A 23893-nucleotide genomic window follows, 5' to 3' on the forward strand; every position below is an offset into this window, starting at 1 on the left:
CCACAAAAATAGAAAGGCACAATATGTTGATGTTAAGAAATTGCATCTATAAATTATCATAATTAGTTCATCACTATCATTTTATGACTTTCTTCATGGCATGATGATTTATTCTATGCTATAATACCCTCATTTCATGTTTAAAAAAATAGCATTTCTCTTGGAAAAATAAGAAAAGTGTGTTGCCTCTCTTCCCACGTTACATGCTTTCTTATTTATGTGTTACCTGTCAACTGTCAAAGAAATGCATATAGGCCTTATATAGAATAATATGTAGTAGAATATATCTTATTATGAACATGCCACAGCCACTTTTGCAACTCAACTAAAGTTTTGGCTCATCATAGTACCCTTTTAAAGAATACAATACAATGTCTCATGTTTGGATACGATTCACAACATGCTCTAAGCATAAGGAAGATTTCTTTAAATTAATCATATACCCATTGGTATTTATCTCTATCCAAATGAGAAATTGCTTTCTCTTTCAAAAAATAAGAGATTTTGGAAGGCTTCGACTTCTTCAATCGCCACTTCCTCTAAGCAAGCCACCACTCAATGAAATGAGTTAGAATATACTCTATGATTATCATTTCTATATCTATTTTACATGATTTGTGGGAGAATATGTGGAAGAGTTTCACTTTAGAAACATGTAGTCTATGGTTCCAAGATATAGTTCTATTAACCCTAAGAATGGCCATCTCAAGGAGTAAGCTTTTTGGTCCATTACAAGTATTAGGCATGCCCTCAAATATTATGCAAACACAAGATATGTTAGATATTTTCTTGATTAGAACTATAGTTTTGTTATATTGTGATGGATAGAAATCCTTAGCTTATAATCTATGCAATATTGTACTAGGATTTATGGCAAATACCTAACCAACATATGGAGGAGCAAGTCACAATCCAAAATATCCAACCACTTGTAGCTTGGTATCTTCAAAATAAAAACAAACAATGAGCATGATATTGAAAAGAAAAACAATAAAAATTAATTTCTAAACATGTAAGCACGTCTCCCACTTGCAAAAAATTCTAAAATTATTAGCACATGTCTCCCACTTGCAAAAATTGTAGATTGGAGTAGAGTTGCTTACAAATACATGCTAAAAATGATAGCCCATCCTTGCACTAAGCAACCACAAGATGCTCCTGTGAACCTGTATTCAAAATGAGGTTTACTACCAACCAAACTTTAAGAAGTAAACAAAATAAAAAAAGCCAAATCTATAAAGCTCTCACCACATAAGATCTCTTATGAATAATGCTCGAGCCATCAAAAATCCATTGTCTATGAAGACAAGTAATTTTGTATACATAGAAAGGCCTTCGATATTGGAGGGGTTTAGAAAGTTTGTGTACTAAAAAACCATTGGACACCATTAGCAAATATGACACATTTGTAGCATGATTATACTTTCTTTTTCTTGGTTCAAAACCCCACCAATTGTGCTATTGGAGACCACATAAATAATAACGTTGATGTCCATCCTGATACACCGGCCATCATTCTCAATATGTATGTTGGTAACCTATCAAGCCTTGCCTATATCAACAAATCATCATTGGACAATGTTAGTACTTCAAGGTTGGACTGAAGGCCATCATAAATAGTGTGTACATGTGTATAAAAGGAGCATGTAAGTATATAACCAACAAAGCCATCGTATTTATGTCTACAGGTATGCATGCATCGTTGGACCTATGTATGCATCTATTTGTGTAATGTGCATGTGAATAGTCATGTGTGTGTGTGTGTGTGTGTGTGTGTGTGTGTGTGTGTGTGTGTGTGTGTGTGTGTGTGTGTGTGCGCGCATGCGTGCGTGCGTGTGCACATGCATGTGCGTGTGCGTGTGCGCGTGCGCGTGCGCGTGTGTGCGTACATGCGTGTGCGTGTGCGCGTGCGTGTATGTGCGTGTGCGTGTGCGTGTGCGTGTACACGTGTCGCTACATGCACATTGTGTAAAAAAATCTAGAGTGTGGCTTCCTTTTAGATTTAGAGAGCCAATGCCATTTTAAACATTAGTGTTAGTATTCATGGTCAAAAATATTAGCTTTTAGTAAATTTTTAATATTCTAGATATCATCTCTTGTAAAAAAATCTACAAAAGTAGGATTAGGATGACATGTAAAAGAAAGCATGTAGCTTTCAGCTAATTTGAGAGGATTTTATGTAAAAAGAGAGATTAGCAAAATTGCGCAACGTGAGATCACTATTTTCAGGCAGTGAACAGCACTCCGAAAGTGGGAGATGAAGAAGGAGTGATCTGGCAGGATTGTGGTCAGGTATCTTGGTATTAACCCCCCTTTCAAAGCCATTGGAAGGATCAGATTGGCGATCTGAGCAGCATAGATGAATGTATTATTTTGTACACGTTTTTATCTATTAGAGTTATATTTTCTCATAATGCTGAAAGAAATTGATAGGCTTCATCTCTACTAGTATTGTTCTATATTTTCTAATTCTTTTTTTTGAAGTATTCTTCTACATCTTCAATCTCTTTGAACCCCTCTTCTCTTCTGTCTACTCCTCTCCTTGAATCTACCTTCACCCTATTGTCACTTATCTTCAAGAACTTGGCTTGAAACCCTCAACCCTTCTCTTATCTCTACCATCTCTGGAGTCTAAGCTCTTGAACCCCCATACATTCTTCTCTTGCCAAACCCCTATAGTGACCTTCAACCCTACGTGCTGCGACATTGGTGAACCCAATGTGAAGGTCGATGTAAGAAAAATCCAAGATGGGGAATTCTTCAAGAGATACTCTACAACAATTGGTGTGCATACTGCAACAGACTCAACAACAACAAATCCAAATGTTACAACAACAACAAAGCCAAGAAGAAGAGAAGATTGATTCGACAGCTATCAAGGCCCTAAAAGAAGTTGGGTGTGAATTAAAACAATTTAATGGTCAAAATGTCTATGTTTTCATTTGTTTGTATGTTGAGAAAATGCTCTTCTTTGGTGTACCGCAACATGCATGGAGCCATTATTTTGCTAGACTAGCTAAGTATGGTCTTCAAGAAAGAATCCATGGTCTTTTCCAACAAGATGTGGATTGGGCTGCATTCAAAAAAGCCCTACGCAAAGAATTCTTCTTAGAAGACTCTGGCCTTATGACAAAGAAAAGTTACATTGAATGGGTTGAAAAACCCAACAAAGGTTTAGCTGCAACATCTCTATAATGAATTTGAAAGTAAATTTGGACAACTTGATGCTGAAGACCAACAAAGTATGGAAGGTCAGAAGATTGAATTATTCCTTAAGGCTACAGATCCCATTCTGCAAGAAAAGCTTGCTAATCGCCTAGAAGATGCTACCTCCGAATCAGGAGTCAAGACTGCATGGACAGATGTTAATGATGCAGTTAACATGATTGCTCAAATAGAGTGGATACGACTAAGATTGGGCTCTACTTCAACTTCAACAACTCCATTGATGGAGCTTGTTCCACCTTCAAAATCCCCTATTCCTTTGACTAATCAACCAACTCTTTCTTCTTCTTTTCCTTCTAAAAATGATATCATGGATGAACTTATTAAAAGCATGTGTGACCTTCATTTGAATCTTATAGAAATTAGTTTCAAAGTAGAGAAGCTGGATGTCAAAGTTGAAGAACGATGACAATCATCAACTCAAAGACCCATGAGAGAAGGCTTTAAGAGGCACTATATTTGGTGCGATAGCCAACAACATGACAAGAGTAGCTTTCTCTCACCTTCTCCAACCCATTCTTCTGCCTTCCGTGAGGCTGAAGCACAGAAGCTCGTCTTTTGGAAAGACGGAAAAATCGATGCAACTGAAACTGGTCTTCCACTGGAGGAGCCAAATTTTGGCAATGGTGGAATGAAGAAAAGATTAGAAGATTTAGCTGTAAAGAATGCCTATGCAGCAATTGATGGAGCTACCTATGGGCTGCAAATTGAGCCAACTAAATCAAGTTTGAAAGCATGTAAAGCTAATGTGCAATCTAAAGCATGGATGCAGGCACTAGATCAAATGGAATGTGCTAAAGCAGCCAAAGAGGATTTGGCTAACGCCAGTCAGTACATTCGAGGAATAACTGGTTAGAAAGAAATGGTAGATTCTTTTTCCGCCTTTGCACATTTGGCTGACGTCAATCATAAAGAAGTCTTGATTGAAGAAAAGAGAAGAAGAGAAGATGAACTAAGGCCTTCCTCTTATGGCCCTCCAAAATGGGTAACTAGAAGAATGCTTGAATAACCAAAGCTTGCTGAAAATATAACCCCAGATCAAGAGATGGAAGATGCGCCATAAACAAAGAAGACCAAAGGAAAGAAGAAAGGCAAGCAGCTAGGCTACAAATTGCAGTCTGACATAGAATCTGCAAACCGATCTCAAACGAGTCCTAGAAGAACGAAATCTAGGAAGCAAAATTGAATTCACCTTAGGTGAAATTCTTGGAATTTCCAAACATGAATTCCATGATGTAATTATTAATGTAATCAAAAGGAAAAGACAATATGTTGTTGATGAACCTGAAAAAACAGTGCATGCTTTTTTGCAAGTTCTTCGAGTTTTTGTGCAGGATGAAGATAAGCTGACTTCACAAGAAATTCATCTTGAAGCAGTTAAAGAATTAATTGCAGCAATTGAAGCTGAAAATAAAGAAAACATGAATGCAAAAATTAAAGAAGTAAAAGCTGAAAATGTAATGGTCGGCTGGTCCACACCAGTTGAACATCCCACCTCTCCAAAAGAAGGCCGTCTACAGCACATGCATGAGGAGGAAGAGGCTCGGTTCATTCCAAGCAGTCACTACTCCCGTACACATTGGGCAAGAGCAACAACGGAGACAGTCGTCAAAATTGGAGAAAAAAAAACACCATGTATTGCACTCTTAGACCATGGCTTGGAGATAAACATCATGGAAAGGAGTCTCTATGAAAGTGGCGGATGGCCCATAGATGTTGATCTAGGATGGTGAATGAGAGGTGCAAACAACTCTTCTGGAGAGTTATATGCTGGATGTCCTAATGTGCAAGTAACTATTGGAGACATAAAAGACAATTTTCACTTTTTTGTTCAAGACTCTTGTAGTTACCCTATCATTCTTGGGCAACCTTACATTTCTAAAGCCCGCTTGGAAACAAAAGCTCTTGATGATGGTTCTTCCTATGCTCGAATCCAAAGCAAGGATAATGAACGAGCTATCCAATTTCTTACTGTGTGTTAACCATCATCGAAACAGAGATCACCTACGTGATTATCCTATGCCTCCTAATGCTCGAGAATTCAAGGGTTTTCAGGCTACACTACTATAAAAGGAGGCTATGGTAGTGCATCATGTAAAAATATTGAACCTCCTTATGCTACAGAAAGTGTGTCTCTAGCAAATTTGTATGTATGTATAGCCAATAGTATGGGTTGTTATAAGTCTCTTCCGGCCATGACTAAGGCTAAAAGAAAATATTTATGTCATGTAAAAAGGGAGCTGAAAACTTATGACATGATGGCTGAAAATGAAGATATTTCGGGCATTTTTTTTGGACTAATTACTATTGACACATTGGCTGAAATATATGCAGCTGCTCATGCAAAAAATCAAGCAGAAAATCAGTCCATAGAAGTATGTACATTGGATTTTTATCAAACAATTCAATAATTTTTTGAGCAGGAAAACATTGGTTTACTCAACAAGGTTGAAGCGCAAGTGGAGACAAAATATAAGACGGTGGATAAGAAAGTCAAACCTGTGGCAGTTCCACTACCTCCTGAAAGTGAAGGGTTGGCTGATAGGGTAGTAAATCAGTCAAGTTTTCATGATCCTTCCAACATTGGTCACAAGTTTACATATGAAAGTATAAAAGAGCTCAAAATAGGTGAAAATTCTTTCCTTTCACCGACTGAAAAACACTATTTTATGCAAATGCTAATGAAACATGGAAAAGCTTTTGCATTTCAACCAAGTGAAATAGGATGTGTGGATCCAAATATTGTGGCTCCTATGGTCATTTTTACAGTCCCATATGTGCCTTGGAACCTCAAGCCTATTCCTGTTCCAAGGGTGCATTTGTCCAAATTACTGGAATGTCTGAATGAAAAGATCATAATGAAGATTTTAGAACCTTCTTTAGCACCCTACTCAAACCTATGGTTTACCGTGCCCAAGAAAAATGGATCTTTATGATTCATTCAAGATCTATAGCCTGTTAATCGTTTCACAATCCGAAATGTTGGTTCGGGTCCAATTGTTGATGAGTTTGCTAAAGCTTTTGTAGGTAGAGCAATTTATTTGTAACGTGTCCCCTAGTATCATCCGGGACACGTCTTAGCAGTCCATCGAAAAGGATGTCTAGAAAGCTCCACCCGACACTCCCATGGAATGTTACGGGTTTTGCGATCTAGTTCTTCCCACGTCTGCCACGTAGCGGAAGTATCCTGGCCGTTCCCACTTAGGATCGACCGGAATTGGGGTTTTCCTAATGGGTCACTAGCTAACAGCAACTAGCGTCAGACCCGAGCGAACTACTTTACGCAGAAATGCCAAGTCCGAAGTGGATTCACGCTGCACTTGGTTCAAGGAGAATGGGAAACGAGAGGGATGCAAAGCTCAACCTCTCTGCCATAAGGCATAGTCCCATTCCGTTCCCCTAAAACAGCGTAAATCGAGTAAGACGTAATTCTAGGTCATCGTTCTCGTTATTCTTTTTGATGATGATGATCATTCCGCTGTTCCTCGGGATTTTTGAGAAAAGTTCCCAGCTAACCGAGACCACCCAACCGTAGGATGGGCCCATGGCCCATCCTCCACACTTTCCTCGGTTTATTTTAGTTATGTAATTATCTAACACATTAATTTGACATATAACAATCAGCTTCTTTAATTAATCTTGTTTAAGCACTGGTTCCTTCACGTAATCTTATCACGAGACATATAAAAACAATATCAAGCAAGTTCTTTTAACATCTCATCATTTTATCTTTGAATTACAAGAAGTTCCGCTCATAGGCTTGTCCATAATCTGCCCGGAGGCTAACAAGTAATCTCCAGGGATTACTATTCCAAGCTTCCCCCCGTCAACTAGTATGCGGGCCTCCGGATCCAATCCCGAGTCGCCTTAGCCTCTTGTACAGGACCCGGAAGGCAAGGGATTTACGGCCAGAGCCTAAAATCTTTAGCAAGCACAAACATTTCCATTAACCAACCCAGTTGTATGGCAAACTTCTAAAGAAGTGTTCTTTCCTTTTTGAGTGTATCAGCAGTCGTTCTCAAGATGTCTTGTAACTTGGCAAGAATCTTTGTATTCGGATGTAGGGTATACCTAGCTTGGTTAACCTTAAGGTACCTTAGATATGCTAGTTTCTAATTTTACAACTTTCCTTATTTTGAAGGATATCCAAAAACTACGTCTTTTTGCAAGAACTTGCGTAAGGACCTGCCGTCTTTGAAAAGGGTTTTTCCCTTTTCTCTTTGTGAATTGATCACAAAATGATTTCATACATGTTGCGCAAGTCCGGCGACGGAATAATCTGTTTAGATTCCTTAAGCTGACATATGTCAGGCCTAGGGTTCCTTCTCTTAAGAACCTTAGGGACGAACCCTAATTTCTTATCTTTATGAATTTAGCCATTTTGCCATGATTCGTTGCGAAAGGAATAAGACTAATGGTGCAAGATATAATTTCTTCATTTTAGGACTATATTACTATAGTAAATGGATAGTTTTGCCTATTATTTTATAATGCTTGATGCAATTTGAAGAAAGTAATTTGTATACATTGTCATTCATAAGCTAACTCCTTCGTTAAAAATAACTTGAACAAATAAATATATTTCCTTAACAATTTTTCTTTGCATGATTGACTAAAAACCCGAATTAACATCAAGAAGAAAACCTGGCTTTGAGGTGAGATATCCACATGGATACCAGGAGATGACCCTCCCGCGGCTACGCCTTGGACTTTCTTAAGAGGCATCGCAATTGTAGTCCGTTGAACGTGGAAGCAGCTTTACACTTCTTTCGGAAAACACTTAGCACTCTCTTCCCTTTTTCAAGTGGGGAAAGAAGAACAAAACTTCAAGGTAATTTTGCGAGTTTGAAGGAAAGGCTAAGGACAAATTCTCTTGGGAAAAAGGGCCTTACAGAATTCGAAGGGAGGAACTCCAAGGGAGGGAAAGTAGTCCTTAAAGGATATAAAAAAAAGGGCCTAACGAGGCCTTAGGAGAAGATATAAGGGGTAGTTCGAGGGTTAGAATGAGCAAGGGCCCTAAGGGGAAATAAAGCTTGGGAAGATAAGACCTTTAAGGTTAAAAAAACCCTTTTATGGGGGGAAAATCTCCAATCCAAAAAAGACTTTTTAAGTTTTGAGTTGTTTTGAATTTAAAACCATGGGAAGGGTTTCTTTAAACCTCCGGCCTAGGGTGGGTTTTGGGGGCAAGGGGACTAAAACTCCAAGGGGGAAAAGGGGGTGTAAAGATTGTTCGGGAAGGGCTTATGGAAAACCACAGAAAGGGGGGTTTTAAACGGACCACAGGAAGGTGCTTAAATCCCGAGGTAATAAGAACCCGCTTGAGAGGGCAATAAGGAAGGGCCACGAGAAGGGGTTTAGAAACCCGGGCTAATGGGAGCTTGTGGGGAACCCAAGGGGGACAAAGGGGCTTAATTTCTAGGATAAATGGGCTTTTAAAGGGCCTTGGGTGGAACCCCACAGGAAGGGGGCTTTGGAGGAGGGCCTTAGAAGCTTTCAAGAAGCTTATTGAAGCTTCTGTGGTCTTCAAATATCCACGTGGGAGGAAAAAGGAGACGATCAGATGACGGTTGAAGGCATCGACTTCTGACGGCGGTTCAGGCTGTAGGCGGCGTAGCTCTGCTCTTCTATCTCACACGGCAGCGTCAGCTCCTCCTTACTCCTTTCTGTCTCACGTCTGGTAGCCTCCCTGTTCTTCTTGATCTTCTTCAGCCTCACGGCGCACACAGAGGCGATGTTACTCTCTTCCTTCTCACACGGCAGTGACTGCAGCGTTATGTCTCTTTTTTTTCCCTCTCCTTACTCCCCTTCCTCCCACAGGGTTTATATGGGAGGGGGGGAGAGGTACCTTCCCTCCCCACGCGGCTCGTGCATGGGTTTATCCCACCCTACGACCCCCAGCAAGGATGCTTAGTCATCCTTGCTATTCCCCTCCCTTCCAGCATGACAGCCGCTGGGGGAAGAAGGGGAATAATAATAAATAAATAAATAATTTCCTTTAATCCAAAGGTTATCCTTTTGGCTTTCTAGGAGGAGGTTCCCACGTAACTTCCTTTAACTCGTTTATGCAAGCAGAGATCAAGATATGTAGTATGTAATTCGGAAATCACACCATGGCGTATTTTTGGATGTTGGAATTCCCTTGCATGACTATCACGTGGTTTTAGAAATATTCTCATAATGGAAATATTACATTCTCTCCCCCTTGGAGGAATCGAGATGTCCTCATCTCGAAGTAAACTGGGGATATTGATGGTTGAGAGAGCTTTCATCTATCCAAGTGGCATCCTCTTCGGGATAATCTTTCCACTGGATGAGGCATTCTTTCAAGGTTCTAGATCTTAACTGTCTCTCCCTAACATCTAAAATCTTATCCGGTCTTAGTTCAAGGACTCCTTGACTAGGCATTACAATTTGTTGGTCATCAAGTACATGATTAGGGTTGGGTACACATTTTTTTAAGAGACTGATATGGAATACATTGTGAACTTTTAGGTTCTCAGGGAGTTGCAATTTATAAGCATTGGGTCCTAGGCATTTGAGGATTTTATACGGCCCACAATACCTTGGACTTAACTTCCTGCATTTTCCTAGAGATAGAGAACTCTTTTTAGGGCATACACGAATGAAGACCATGTCTCCTTCTCCGAAGACTCTTTCTTGACGTTTCAAATCTGCATATGCCTTTTGTCTATCCTTGGCTGCTTGTATGTCTTGTCTTATTGACTTTATTTGATCATCCATGTCCTCCAACATTTGTCTTGAAGCTTCAACTCTTAGGGTTGGATCAGAAAAGTTTAGGGGACTTCGACAATCATGACCATACAATGCCTGGAAAGGGGTCATTTGAATGCTCTGCTGGTAAGAAGCATTGTAGGCAAATTCAACTAATGGCAAGTATTGAATCCACCTCTTCGGCTCTCGACAGTAGTATGCCCTAAGCATATCCTCAATGATTTGATTCACTCGCTCTGTTTGTCCATCCGTTTGGGGATGGTAGGCGGTGCTAAAACAGAGTTGAGTCCCAATAGCTTCAAAGATAGCTCTCCAGAAGTGGGATGTGAAGAGAGAATCTCGATCACTAATGATTCTTTTAGGTAAGCCATGTAGCTTGAATATCTCCTTGATAAACAATCTTGCAATGTCGGAGGCTTTATAGTTTGTCTTTACTGGAATCAGGTGTGCAACCTTGGTAAGCATGTCAACCACAACCATAATGGAATTGTATCCTCCTTGGTCTTGGGGTAAGCCCACAACAAAATCCATACTGATGAATTCCCATTTCATTTGGGGAATGTCAAGCGGTTGCAGTTTCCCTGGCATCATGACATGTTCGGCCTTGATACGTTGGCAAGACAAACATTCAGTGACATACTTGAGAACGTCACCTTTGAGCCTCTCCCAATGGTAGCTCTTCCTAACTGCATTAAGAGTTTTTGCATACCCAGGATGTCCTGCGAAAGGGGAATCATGAGCTTCCCATAATATCTTCTGCTTAAGTGACTGGCTTGTTGGTATACACAGCCTTGTTCTGTAGTAGACAAGTCCATTATCAATGGAAAATTCCTGATACTTAGCTTGTAACTTCAGATTCTGCTCCTTGGTAGATATTTCTTTTATCATTGTTTGGTAGGCCAAATCATGGCATGCTTCCTCTCTAGCTAGTTCAAGTATAGGATTGTTTGGTATCGATACCTTTGTAGCCAGAGATCTGGCCGTTGATGGATTTTGCAAGATTAGGGAATTTAGGAATGCCTTGCGACTGAGAGCATCGGCAACTACATTCTCTTTCCCTGGTCGGTACTTGATTTCAAAATCATACTCCTCCAATACTTCAATCCACCGACGTTGCCTCATGTTGAGCTCGTTCTGGGTAAAAATCCATTTGAGACTCTTATGATCGGTTACTAGAGTAAACTTGTTACCCAACAGGTAGTGTCTCCAAAGCTTTAGAGCATGGATGACAGCTAATAATTCCAGATCATGCGTGGCATAATTCTTTTCATGACTCTTCAATTTCCTTGAAGAGTATGCTACTGGATGACCTTCCTGCATAAGTACACAACCCAAGGCAAGAATGCTGGCATCAGTTACTACCTCGAACTCCTTATTGAGGTCAGGAAGTTTTAGAATAGGTGCTGATACCAAACTTTGCTTCAATTTGTCGAAGCTATTTTGTTCGGGAGTTGACCATGCAATAGAAATCTGCTTCTTTAGTAAGTCTGTAAGAGGTGCTGCAATCAAAGCATAGTTTTTTATAAAGACCCTATACCATCCTATCAAGCCAAGAAAGCTACGTATTTCTTTAACGGATATTGGTATTGGCCATTCAATCACATCCCGGGTCTACTGATATTCCCTCTGATGATACTATGAATCCCAGATATTCAATCTGACGCTTGAAGAATGCACACTTCTTCATTTTTGCATACAGCTTATGAGACCTCATTGTCTCAAGGACAATCCGTAGTTGAGGTTCATGATCTTCTTCCTGTTAGGATAGACTAAAGTGTCATCAAAGAAGACAAGTACGAAATCATCAAGATATGGTCTAAAAATATCCTGCATTAATCTATTGAAGGTGGCAGGTGCATTTGTAAGCCCAAATGACATAACCAAGAACTCAAAGTGCCCATATTTTGTATTGAAGGCCGTTTTTGGAATATCTTCTTCCTTGATCCTTATTTGATAGTAACCTGATCTGAGATCAATCTTGGAGAAGATCTTTGCACCTTGAAGGCGATCAAGAAGCTCATCTATTCTAGGAATAGGATACTTGTTCTTGACTGTTGATTGATTCAACCCTCGGTAATCAATACATAGTCGAAGTGTCCCATCTTTCTTTTTCTGGAATAGTACTGGAGCTCCCCATGGTGAGTTGCTAGGCCAGATGTAACCCTGATCTAACAGTTGCTTGAGTTGTTCCTTCAACTCAATAGCTTCCGGTATGGACATTCTATAAGGTCTCTTTGCAATTGGTGCAGCTCCAGGCACTAGCCTTATTTCATGATCAACTTCTCTTGGAGGCGGAAGTTCAGTCAATTCCTCAGGGAATACGTCAGCGTATTCCTTTAGCCAAGAAGGTCCTTCATGAGACTCTTGCTTTTGATCTAACTTGTTGAGTTTGATCAGGTAAACGGGTAATCCTTTTCTAACTCCTTTTATGATCCGCGATACTTTGGCTAATTGGATTCTTGGCACTCCTGCCTCACCTTGAGTTGTAACAAACTCCCTTTCAGAGTTTCGAAAGGAAACTTGACCCTTTCCACAGTGGATGTGGGCGTCATTAGGCTTAAGCCAATCCATCCCAAGTAGACACTCATGGATACCTAAATTCATGACTCTGAATTTGACTGAGGTTTTCTTTCCTCCCAGAAAGAATTCTTCCTTAGCAGTTTGCCTGGTACAAGTTACCTCACGACCGTTTGCCAATTCCACAAGCAGGGTAGGTGCTTCTACTGTGGCTATTCCTAATCTTTTTGCACATGGTGGTGAGATAAAGGAATGTGTACTGCCACAATCAATCAAGGTTTTGAAACATTTACCTTGATAGTCCGACGGTGTTTGAATCACCGAGAACTGGCGATTCGGCCCCTTCTTGTGTAAAGCGGCATGGACTGTCGCTCTTTCGAATTCTGCTTCTATAGTCGGATCTTCCTCTTCTTCTGCTTCGCACCTTTGCCTATTGGTAATGCATGCAGTTCTTCCTCTTCCACGGGTGGCGGCTCCTTGACCGCGGCGTGCACCTTGACGATGTCCCTCGCTGAGCTTGGGACATTGCCTTTTGAAGTGACCGAGTTCGTTGCAGTGGAAACATCGGAGGTTTCGGCCATTACTTTGAGTAGGAACAAAGTTGTTGACATTATTTGTCCTTGCTTTCTTCCTTTGTCCCTGATTGTGACCTTGAACTCTCTTCACTTGGGGTCTGAATGTTCCTCTGTTCGGGTCGCTATAGGACCAATTTTTGTTACCCCTTGGTCTAACTTGCACTTCCTGAATTATAGGCGCCGCTCGAATGAGTGCATCCTGAAGATCTGACGGACGCATAGATTCGAGACGGGTATTTACGGGTGGATTTAAGCCTGCGCAAAATTTGGACACCTGTTGCGTCATGTCCATCTGTGGCGCATACTTTAAGAGTGAGACAAATTTAGAGTAGTATGCGTCAAGGGTGAGTCCTAGCTGTTTTAGCTCGTAGAACTCATTCATTTTCTGTGTACGATATGCAGGTGGCAAATATCTCCCCTGCACGGCTTTCTTTAACTTCTCCCAAGTAACGGACCCCTCTGAAGTCCCTTGATCCCTGCACCATTGTTTCCACCATAGTCTAGCTTCGCCGGTGAGTTTTAACTTGGCGAGCATGGCCTGATTGGGAGGTGCAGTACCAGCTGCTTCAAAGTAATCCTCCATAGATTCAATCCAAATTTCAACATCAGACTGGACGAATCTGCCTCTCCCGTCAAACTCGGGTGGCTTTATCTGCTTGAGGAGGAACTTCTTCTCCTGGATCACAGCAGTACTTGATGTAGGGGGCGAATTTGGAACCTGTACCTGGGGTTGTGCCTGGATAAAAGTTTTTCTTAACGTTATTATATGATAATTGACGTTAGTTTATCTTTAGTTCAGTTATCTCGTAAATCATGAAGCTACTTAACTTTTTAACAACTCTGATGCACAGTCAGATATTGATAAAAGAAGTCATTATTTATATTTACATGGGCGTAGCCTTATACAACGTCTCGTGTGTTGATAATCCAATCATTACATTTAGTTTGGGGAGAACAACGTTGTATTGCATTTGTCTACAGGAACTGTGTAATAGTAGGGTTTTGGGTCATGGATCTTTAGGAATCGATAATTCATTGGAAGTTCAGGATATCCTTTTCGTTGGAATCCATACTTCTCATGGCGGCCCAACACTTTAATCCTGTCGGCTGGGATTACACGGGTTACTTCCTCATATACATATGAGTTCATTTCAACCCTCCGACCTTGAATATGTAAAGTCGAATTTACGTGAGCTTCCACAAAAATGAACAGCTTCACGACTTTCAAGTCTTCCAACCACTTGATCCTCTTTAGGTTGGTCTGTAGATAAGCGAACCGGTGGGCAGCTATGTAGTAGATTCCTGAAGACCCTGTCCATCTTCGTTCTATGTATAAAGGTGATGGATTATAAATCTGCTCCAGGATGTTCATCATCCCAACTCTTTGTCTATAATGCGGAGAATGCATTGCAGTCATAAACATGACCCGGAACGCCAAAAACTTGTTCCACGCTTCATAGTTCTGCAAGACAGTATTGAAGATGAGGAAATGTTTGGACAGCAACAATTTCTTTACTTCATTTTAGTGAGATCTTATAAAAACAAATTCCGTTTTTGGTCGGCTCTGATACCAACTGTAACGTGTCCCCTAGTATCATCCGGGACACGTCTTAGCAGTCCATCGGAAAGGATGTCTAGAAAGCTCCACCCTACACTCCCATGGAATGTTACCGGTTTTGCGATCTAGTTCTTCCCGCATCTGCCACGTAGCGGAAGTATCCTGGCCGTTCCCACTTAGGATCGACCGGAATTGGGGTTTTCCTAATGGGTCACTAGCTAACAGCAACTAGTGTCAGACCCGAGCGAACTACTTTACGCAGAAATGCCAGGTCCGAAGCGGATTCACGCTGCACTTCGTTCAAGGAGAATGGGAAACGAGAGGGATGCAAAGCTCAACCTCTCTGCCATAAGGCATAGTCCCATTCCGTTCCCCTAAAACAGCGTAAATCGAGTAAGACGTAATTCTAGGTCATCGTTCTCGTTATTCTTTTTGATGATGATGATCATTCCGCTGTTCCTCGAGATTTTTAAGAAAAGTTCCCGGCTAACCGAGACCACCCAACCGTAGGACGGGCCCATGGCCCATCCTCTGCACTTTCCTCGGTTTATTTTAGTTATGTAATTATCTAACACATTAATTTGACATATAACAATCAGCTTCTTTAATTAATCTTGTTTAAGCACTGGTTCCTTCACGTAATCTTATCACGAGACATATAAAAACAATATCAAGCAAGTTCTTTTAACATCTCATCATTTTATCTTTGAATTACAAGAAGTTCCGCTCATAGGCTTGTCCATAATCTGCCCGGAGGCTAACAAGTAATCTCCAGGGATTACTATTCCAAGCTTCCCCCCGTCAACTAGTATGCGGGCCTCGGGATCCAATCCCGAGTCGCGTTAGCCTCTTGTGCAGGACCCGGAAGGCGAGGGATTTACGGCCAGAGCCTAAAATCTTTAGCAAGCACAAACATTTCCATTAACCAACCCAGTTGTATGGCAAACTGCTAAAGAAGTGTTCTTTCCTTTTTGAGTGTATCAGCAGTCGTTCTCAAGATGTCTTGTAACTTGGCAAGAATCTTTATATTCGGATGTAGGGTATACCTAGCTTGGTTAACCCTAAGGTACCTTAGATATGCTAGTTTCTAATTTTACAACTTTCCTTATTTTGAAGGATATCCAAAAACTACGTCTTTTTGCAAGATAACTTGCGTAAGGACCTGCCGTCTTTGAAAAGGGTTTTTCCCTTTTCTCTTTGTGAATTGATCACAAAATGATTTCATACATGTTGCGCAAGTCCGGCGACGGAATAATCTGTTTAGATTCCTTAAGCTGACGTATGTCAGGCCTAGGGTTCCTTCTCTTAAGAACCTTAGGGACGAACCCTAATTTCTTATCTTTATGAATTTATTGTCCTTGCGGTAAGGTAAGTAGTCCAGTGTTTTAGGGTATGAATGTTTCTATGTTTAGATTGGTCCGGTTAGCTTTTGGAAAGATTGGTTTGGTCAGCTTTTGGGAGGTAATCTTACTCGTCTTGTCACGGTTTTACTATCTTTGATTAACTTTCTCAATCAATACAATTTAATTTGGCATATAGCATAATGCCATGATGATACAAGGAGCGACGATACTCCTTGGGACAAAGTCCTAGCTAATGAATTGGTGAATACACACTTTATTAGTTCCAAGTCCTCAATTTGCAGGGAAAAAGTGTTAATAGAGTGTCATCCAGCAACTTCCTATTACATTTTCTTTCCAAATGAGTTCGTATATCTAATTTTTATACTTATTAATTTCTAACGTCTAACTTCCGTTTTCTTTAAAGATGAACTCATGCTAATTACAACAGTTGCCTTGCTAAGGAGTGCAACTAGCAAAGACAACTCTCTAGTAATTTGAGCATCGAAAGAAATCTTTCATGAATTTAGCCATTTTGCCATGATTCGTTGCGAAAGGAATAAGACTAATGGTGCAAGATATAATTTCTTCATTTTAGGACTATATTACTATAGTAAATGGATAGTTTTGCCTATTATTTTATAATGCTTGATGCAATTTGAAGAAAGCTAATTTGTATACATTGTCATTCATAAGCTAACTCCTTCGTTAAAAATAACTTGAACAAATAAATATATTTCCTTAACAATTTTTCTTTGCATGATTGACTAAAAACCCGAATTAACATCAAGAAGGAAACTTGGCTTTGAGGTGAGATATCCACATGGATACCAGGAGATGACCCTCCCGCAGCTACGCCTTGGACTTTCTTAGGAGGCATCGCAATTGTAGTCCGTTGAACGTGGAAGCAGCTTTACACTTCTTTCGGAAAACACTTAGCACTCTCTTCCCTTTTTCAAGTGGGGAAAGAAGAACAAAACTTCAAGGTAATTTTGCGAGTTTGAAGGAAAGGCTAAGGACAAATTCTCTTGGGAAAAAGGGCCTTACAGAATTCGAAGGGAGGAACTCCAAGGGAGGGAAAGTAGTCCTTAAAGGATATAAAAAAAAGGGCCTAACGAGGCCTTAGGAGAAGATATAAGGGGTAGTTCGAGGGTTATAATGAGCAAGGGCCCTAAGGGGAAATAAAGCTTGGGAAGATAAGACCTTTAAGGTAAAAAAAACCCTTTTATGGGGGGGAAATCTCCAATCCAAAAAAGACTTTTTAAGTTTTGAGTTATTTTGAATTTAAAACCATGGGAAGGGTTTCTTTAAACCTCCGACCTAGGGTGGGTTTTGGGGGCAAGGGGACTAAAACTCCAAGGGGGAAAAGGGGGTGTAAAGATTGTTCGGGAAGGGCTTATGGAAAACCACAGAAAGGGGGGTTTTAAACGGACCACGGGAAGGTGCTTAAATCCCGGGGTAATAAGAACCCGCTTGAGAGGGCAATAAGGAAGGGCCACGAGAAGGGGTTTAGAAACCCGGGCTAATGGGAGCTTGTGGGGAACCCAAGGGGGACAAAGGGGCTTAATTTCTAGGATAAATGGGCTTTTAAAGGGCCTTGGGTGGAACCCCACAGGAAGGGGGCTTTGGAGGAGGGCCTTAGAAGCTTTCAAGAAGCTTATTGAAGCTTCTGTGGTCTTCAAATATCCACGTGGGAGGAAAAAGGAGACGATCAGATGACAGTTGAAGACATCGACTTCTGGCGGCAGTTGAGACTGTAGGCGGCGCAACTCTGCTCTTCTATCTCACACGGCAACATCAGCTCCTCCTTACTCCTTTCTGTCTCACGTCTGGTAGCCTCCCTGTTCTTCTTGATCTTCTTCAGCCTCACGGCGCACACAGAGGCGATGTTACTCTCTTCCTTCTCACACGGCAGTGACTGCAGCGTTATGTCTCTTTTTTTTCCCTCTCCTTACTCCCCTTCCTCCCACAGGGTTTATATGGGAGGGGGGAGAGGTACCTTCCCTCCCCACGCGGCTCGCGCATGGGTTTATCCCACCCTACGACCCCCAGCAAGGATGCTTAGTCATCCTTGCTATTCCCCTCCCTTCCAGCATGACAGCCGCTGGGGGAAAAAGGGGAATAATAATAAATAAATAAAAATTTCCTTTAATCCAAAGGTTATCCTTTTGGCTTTCTAGGAGGAGGTTCCCACGTAACTTCCTTTAACTCGTTTATGCAAGCGGAGATCAAGATATGTAGTATGTAATTCGGAAATCACACCATGGCATATTTTTGGATGTGAATTCCCTTGCATGACTATCACGTGGTTTTAGAAATATTCTCATAATGGAAATATTACATTATTCTATGGGTGACCTATATTCAGGATATGACCAATTTCAGCTTTCATTAGAAAGCCGAGACATTACTACAATGAAGGCACCTCTTGTATTGGTCCGCATGTGCACTCTACCACAAGGTGTAACAAACTCCATAGCCCATATGATGAATGCCATGCACAAAGTCTTAAGGGACTTTATTCCACAACTTACTCTTCCATTTCTTGATGATATACCTATGAAGGGATGTGAAGTCAATGAAAAGAATGAGGAGCTTGATGAAGATGGTTGCATGACATTTGTAGTTAACCATATTCATGATTGTGACAAGATTTTGACAAGGCTAGAAGAGGTACATCTTACCCTTTCTAGAGCTAAGTCAATTTTTGGAGTAGAAGAAGTCCTAGTAGTCAATCATCTATGTGGCCCCTATGGATGCAAACCTTCTCCAATCAAGATAGGTGCCATTAGCAGAATGCAAGAAAAATGCACAAATGTTTCACAGGTGAGAAGATTTATTGGCGCATGTATTCTATCTCATATGGATACCACATTTTTCTCATGTAGCCAAAAATCTTTATCAATTATTAAGAAAAGGCCAAATATTCTCTTGGGGTAATGACTATACTCTCACTATGCGTAAATTAAAGAAGCTATTCATTTCAGCCCCCACTCTCAAAAGGGCTAATTATTCAAATGGTCAACCCATCATCCTTACTGTGGATACAAGTCCCATTGGGATAGGATGGGTTGTTGGCCAAGAGGATCTTGAAGGTGACAGGTATGCAACTCATTTTGGAGCAAAAGTTCTCAATGAACATCAAAGAAGGTATGCATAAGTAAAAAGGGAATTGTGGGGAGTTGTAACAGCATTAAAGTGTGATCGTGAATACTTTATAGGTGCTTCTGTAGTGGTAGAAACTAATTGTCTTCCACTCTTGGGCATGATTGCCAACTACTCTACACCTGACATTGATATGCTAACATAGATTGCATATATTAAATCTCTCAACCCCGAATTAAAGCATATTGCAGGAAAGGCAAATCCAGTTGTTGACATACTATCACGTGCAAGATATGACAATGAAGAAGAGCAGATGGAAGAAGATGAAGTTGAAGAATCTATACTTGCTAAATTTCATTCCATGGCTACTAAAAATACATTTTTAGTTATTGCATATACTAGTCCAAAGCTGAAAACAACATGATGATCAACTAGAAGCCAGCATGCTCATTGCATTGCTCAAGTTCTAGTTTATTTCCTTAAAGACAATTGGCTGAAGATCGGCCAATATTTGAGCACAATGAAGAAGAAGGAGACTTGGATTGATGAGGAGTTCAAGCATATCAAGAGGAAAGCTTATGGCTTTTTTCTTAAAGAATGACATCTATGGAAGCACGCAAAAGAAGAAGAAAGGAGCGCATGTCCGAGTTTTAGGTAACAAAAGATTGCAACAACAGGTAATGAAGGAATTTCATGAAAGCCTGCGGGCTAGCCATAGAGGCATATGGGAAACCTTTAGTAAAGTCAAAGAAGAATATTGGTGGCAAAATATGTATCGGGACATAGCACATTTTTTTGAAACCTGTTATGTGTGTCAAATGTATTCTATGGCTAAGCATCGAGATGGGTTACAACCGACTTATCCCTTGTCTGTAAATTATAGATGGGTTATTGATCTTACAACCATGCCTACAGGAATATGGAATATGTGGTATTTAGTGCTTGCAAGAGAGGATCTAACCAATCAAGTTGAAGGCAAAGCCTTAACAACCAAATCCACTTAAGCTGTTTGTCATTTTTTGCTTGAAGAAGTATTTTGTAGATATGGTTGTGTGGGTAAAGTAATTGTAGATAGAGGAGAGTTGGATGCTGATGAGGTGTGCAACTTCTTTGCTCAATTGGGTATTAAGTTGGCTTTAACGTCAGCCTACAACCTTGAAGGCAATGGAAAGAGTGAGAGAGGTCATCAATCTATTCTCAAAGCTCTAGCAAAGTCTTGTAGAGGAAATATCAAAGAATGGCCTAAAATGCTACCTTTTGCATTATGGGCTGACCAGACTACTCACAGTTCAGTGACTAGCTATATGCCAGCTGAACTTATGCATGGACAACAACCAATTATGCCAATTGAAAAATATATTCTCACATGGAGTCTTATACCTTGGGAGGAAGGCATTAGTAGAGAAGAGTTGCTGACTTTGCGCATATGGCAACTAGAAAGAAGGCTTGAAGATGTTCAAGTAGCTATTGAGAAGCTAAAGACAGCAAGACTAAAGAACAAAAGAAGATTTGATAAGCAATATTGACTTCAGCCAAGAGCAAATCGAGAAAATGACTGGGTGCTTGTCTATGACAGTAGCTTAGACAATCAATACAGTGCTTCTAGGAAGATGGTGAAGCGTTGGTTTGGTCCACATGTGGTAAAGGTCGTTCATGACAATGCCACATATTCATTGGCTGAATTGGATGGAACAAGCATGAAGATACCCATAGCTGAAAAAAGAATCTAGCTCTTCAATCGAAGAGAAAGTTCAACATATGAGCTGATTCAAGAGCATGAAGACATAGAGGAAGAAGAAGAGACAGAAGATGAAGACATTGACATGGCAGAAGATACTTCTTCTGACACTGCAAATCCGTAAGACTTTGGCACATGCCAGAGGATGTGCAGATTAGGAGGGGGTGGATGTCGTGCCGCTACGTGTACACCGTGTAAAAAAATCTAGAGTGTGGCTTCCTTTTAGATTTAGAGATCCAATGCCATTTTAGACATTAGTGTTAGTATCCATGGTTCAAAAATATTAGATTTTAGTCAATTTTTAATATTCTAGATATTATCTCTTGTAAAAAAATCTACAAAACTATAGACAACTTCTAGATTAGGATGACATGTAAAAGAAAGCATGTAGCTCAGCTAATTTGAGAGGATTTTATGTAAAAAGAGAGATTGGTGAAATCATGCGACGCACGATCATTATTTTCAGGCACACAGTGAACAACACTGTGAAAGTGGGAGATGAAGGAGTGATCTGGCAAGATTCTGGCTAGGTATCCTTGTATTTAATCCCCCTTTTGGAGCCATTTGAAGGATCAGATTGGCGATCTAAGCAGCATAGAGGAAGGTATTATTTTGTACACATATTTATCTATTAGAGTTATATTTTCTCATAATGCTGAAAGAAACTGACAGGCTTCATCTCTGTTAGTATTCTTCTATATTTTCTAATTCTTTTTTTTGAAATATTCTTCTACTTCTTCAATCTCTTCAAACCCCTTCTCTTCCGTCTACTCCTCTCCTTGAATCCACCTTCACCCTGCTATCACTTATCTTCAAGAACTTGGCTTGAAACCTTCAACCCTTCTCTTATCTCTGCCATCTCTGGAGTCTAAGCTCTTGAACCCCCATACATTCTTCTCTTGCCAAACCCCTCTGGTGACCTTCAACCCTATGCGCTGCGACAGTGTGCCCGTGCGCATGCGCACGCATGCGTGCGTGCGTGCGTGCGTGTGTGTGTGTGTGTGTCCATAAGATAAACATAAGCACATGTGTTCAAGCACACATGTAGTTAAATTTGGACACACACACACACACACACACATGTTTGCATAGGTATTTATCAATTTTTGCATTTGTTTCTAAATAATTGTGTTTATGAAAAAAATCAAAGTAACATCAATTAGTGCAGCAATGGCTCCTGGAAATATGGAACTTGGAAGAAACTCAAAAGTTGACCAAATTATATGTAACATGCAAAAGGAACTACTTAGTTTGTTCATTAGTTGAGATAACGAAAACATTTGAGAATAGGAAAATTTATATTTGATGTTTTACTTGGCACAGCACGAAGATTCCCGCCACCCCAAGGATTTCTTGCCAAATCCTCCAAACTTCCTCTTTGAGATAACTTTTGTATTGTAGACCACTAACCACAAACCCAATGAGGCACGAGATTATTGTGATCATAAGAACATACAAAGGCATGGTTGTTGTAATTGCAAGTTGTATCAACACCACAAGTGTAGTGAGCACTCCCACTGCTTGCACAATTGTTGCTCCCTCTCCTTCTTATACACAAAGTATGACATGAGAGAGAGGTTTCCCGCTAAAGATGTTAGTTGTGCCTGTAAAAACACTTTGCCAAAATTTTCACAAACATAGAATGGTCCTAGGTTTATGGTTTCATTTCCTTAAAAAAAGACATGATTAATGATACCATATTTGTACATATTCAATCTTTCTAATGAGGTTAATCTCATGTTCTATTAATTCAAAGAAACATGTAAGGACACCTTGCAATGTTCAATGAATAAGTTCTTGTAGACAAGCACACACAAGCTACAAGAAAATGTTATTCAACCCTAGAGTTGACCGTTCCTGCCTCCGGGTAAAGGGCAGATAGTCCTCATGACCGCCATGGGAAGCCCTGACCAACACCTTTGAGGGTGTACACAAGGCACCGTCCCTTTCTATGGGCTCTCCCTCTGATTTCGATCTCCCCTTCCGAAAACAAGTCCTACCCCATATCATCACAACCAATTCGTGTGATTTGAGGTGAGCAAAGATCTACTACTAGGGCTGGAATATGCCCTACAGTCGAAGTAGAATGAATCTTACCATGGGGGTCGTCCCTCTACAACAAATACTATGTGCTTGATGATCTACTAGTTAATCCCTGTCATGAAAATAATTTCATCCCGCCTCTCAGGGCCTAACCCTTGGTTCATTTTTTGTGCAGGTTTCCTCACAATAGCCATCATGGAGGGAGCACCCAGTGCAGCATGCCTGCAAGGATGGTATCCGCCGTCAGAGGGAGCATATGGCACAAGCTCCTCCACGGAGTGCTATGTGCCTACCCTTAAGAGGTACACACTGAAAAGAGGCCCTAAGAAATGCTACCCCAGATGCAGGCCAAAAACTTCCTAGGCTAGGAAAACGAAGGCTCAAGGGAACACCCGGGGGGTGGCAACCCTGGCCGTGCAGGCCCTCACCATACGCTCGGGGCACCAGATGCTCGAAAGAGGAGAAGGCAGCTAGAAACAAGAGGGAATTTGATGAATTATTCAAAAGCATTCTTGAAATAGCTGCGGCCCCAGGGACTACACCATTCGGGTCCCGACTGATATCTTCCCTGCCCGGCCTGATGGGAGCCCCTGATTGGCACATCCCCAATCGCTCGACCGCCTGAACTCACCCCACCTCATACAAATAGAATAGCCCCTATGTTGTATAACCTGCTTAACAAAGGCCATCTTGCCATAACTTTTTGTCCTTGAGTGGTTAAAAGGGCAGGCTTTCCCCAACTGTACAAACCTCCCTTCCTACTAATACATGGCATGTCTTTAACAAGCGCCGATGAGATGCATCGTAGTCAACACCATAGGATTTATATGAAGTAATATCTTTTTGTGTTGCATCTATTCATCATGATTGACACATGTGATTTGCATATACTCTCACGAGGCATCAAGTGGATGCAAGACGACACAGGTCTTTCTACGAAAGTGTTTAGGGCCCAACTCACCACAAGACCACCAACCTCACAAAGAGCCATTGCAGAAGCCTCATTGCCGAAAGTGAAAATCACCCTTGCCAATCGCCTACATCGCATAACCCAAACCAT

The 23893-nt window shown here is 40.8% G+C and overlaps 1 pseudogene; it reads right to left on the reverse strand.

Annotated features, from left to right (window-relative positions):
• Positions 1-640: 640 nt before the first annotated feature.
• Positions 641-23893, reverse strand: LOC148041945 (maltose excess protein 1-like, chloroplastic; annotated as a pseudogene).

The sequence above is a fragment of the Lygodium microphyllum genome, chromosome 1, assembly GCF_053477565.2.
Source record: "Lygodium microphyllum isolate KBCC chromosome 1, Lygodium_microphyllum_v1.1.10, whole genome shotgun sequence".
Taxonomy (NCBI): Eukaryota; Viridiplantae; Streptophyta; class Polypodiopsida; order Schizaeales; family Lygodiaceae; genus Lygodium; species Lygodium microphyllum.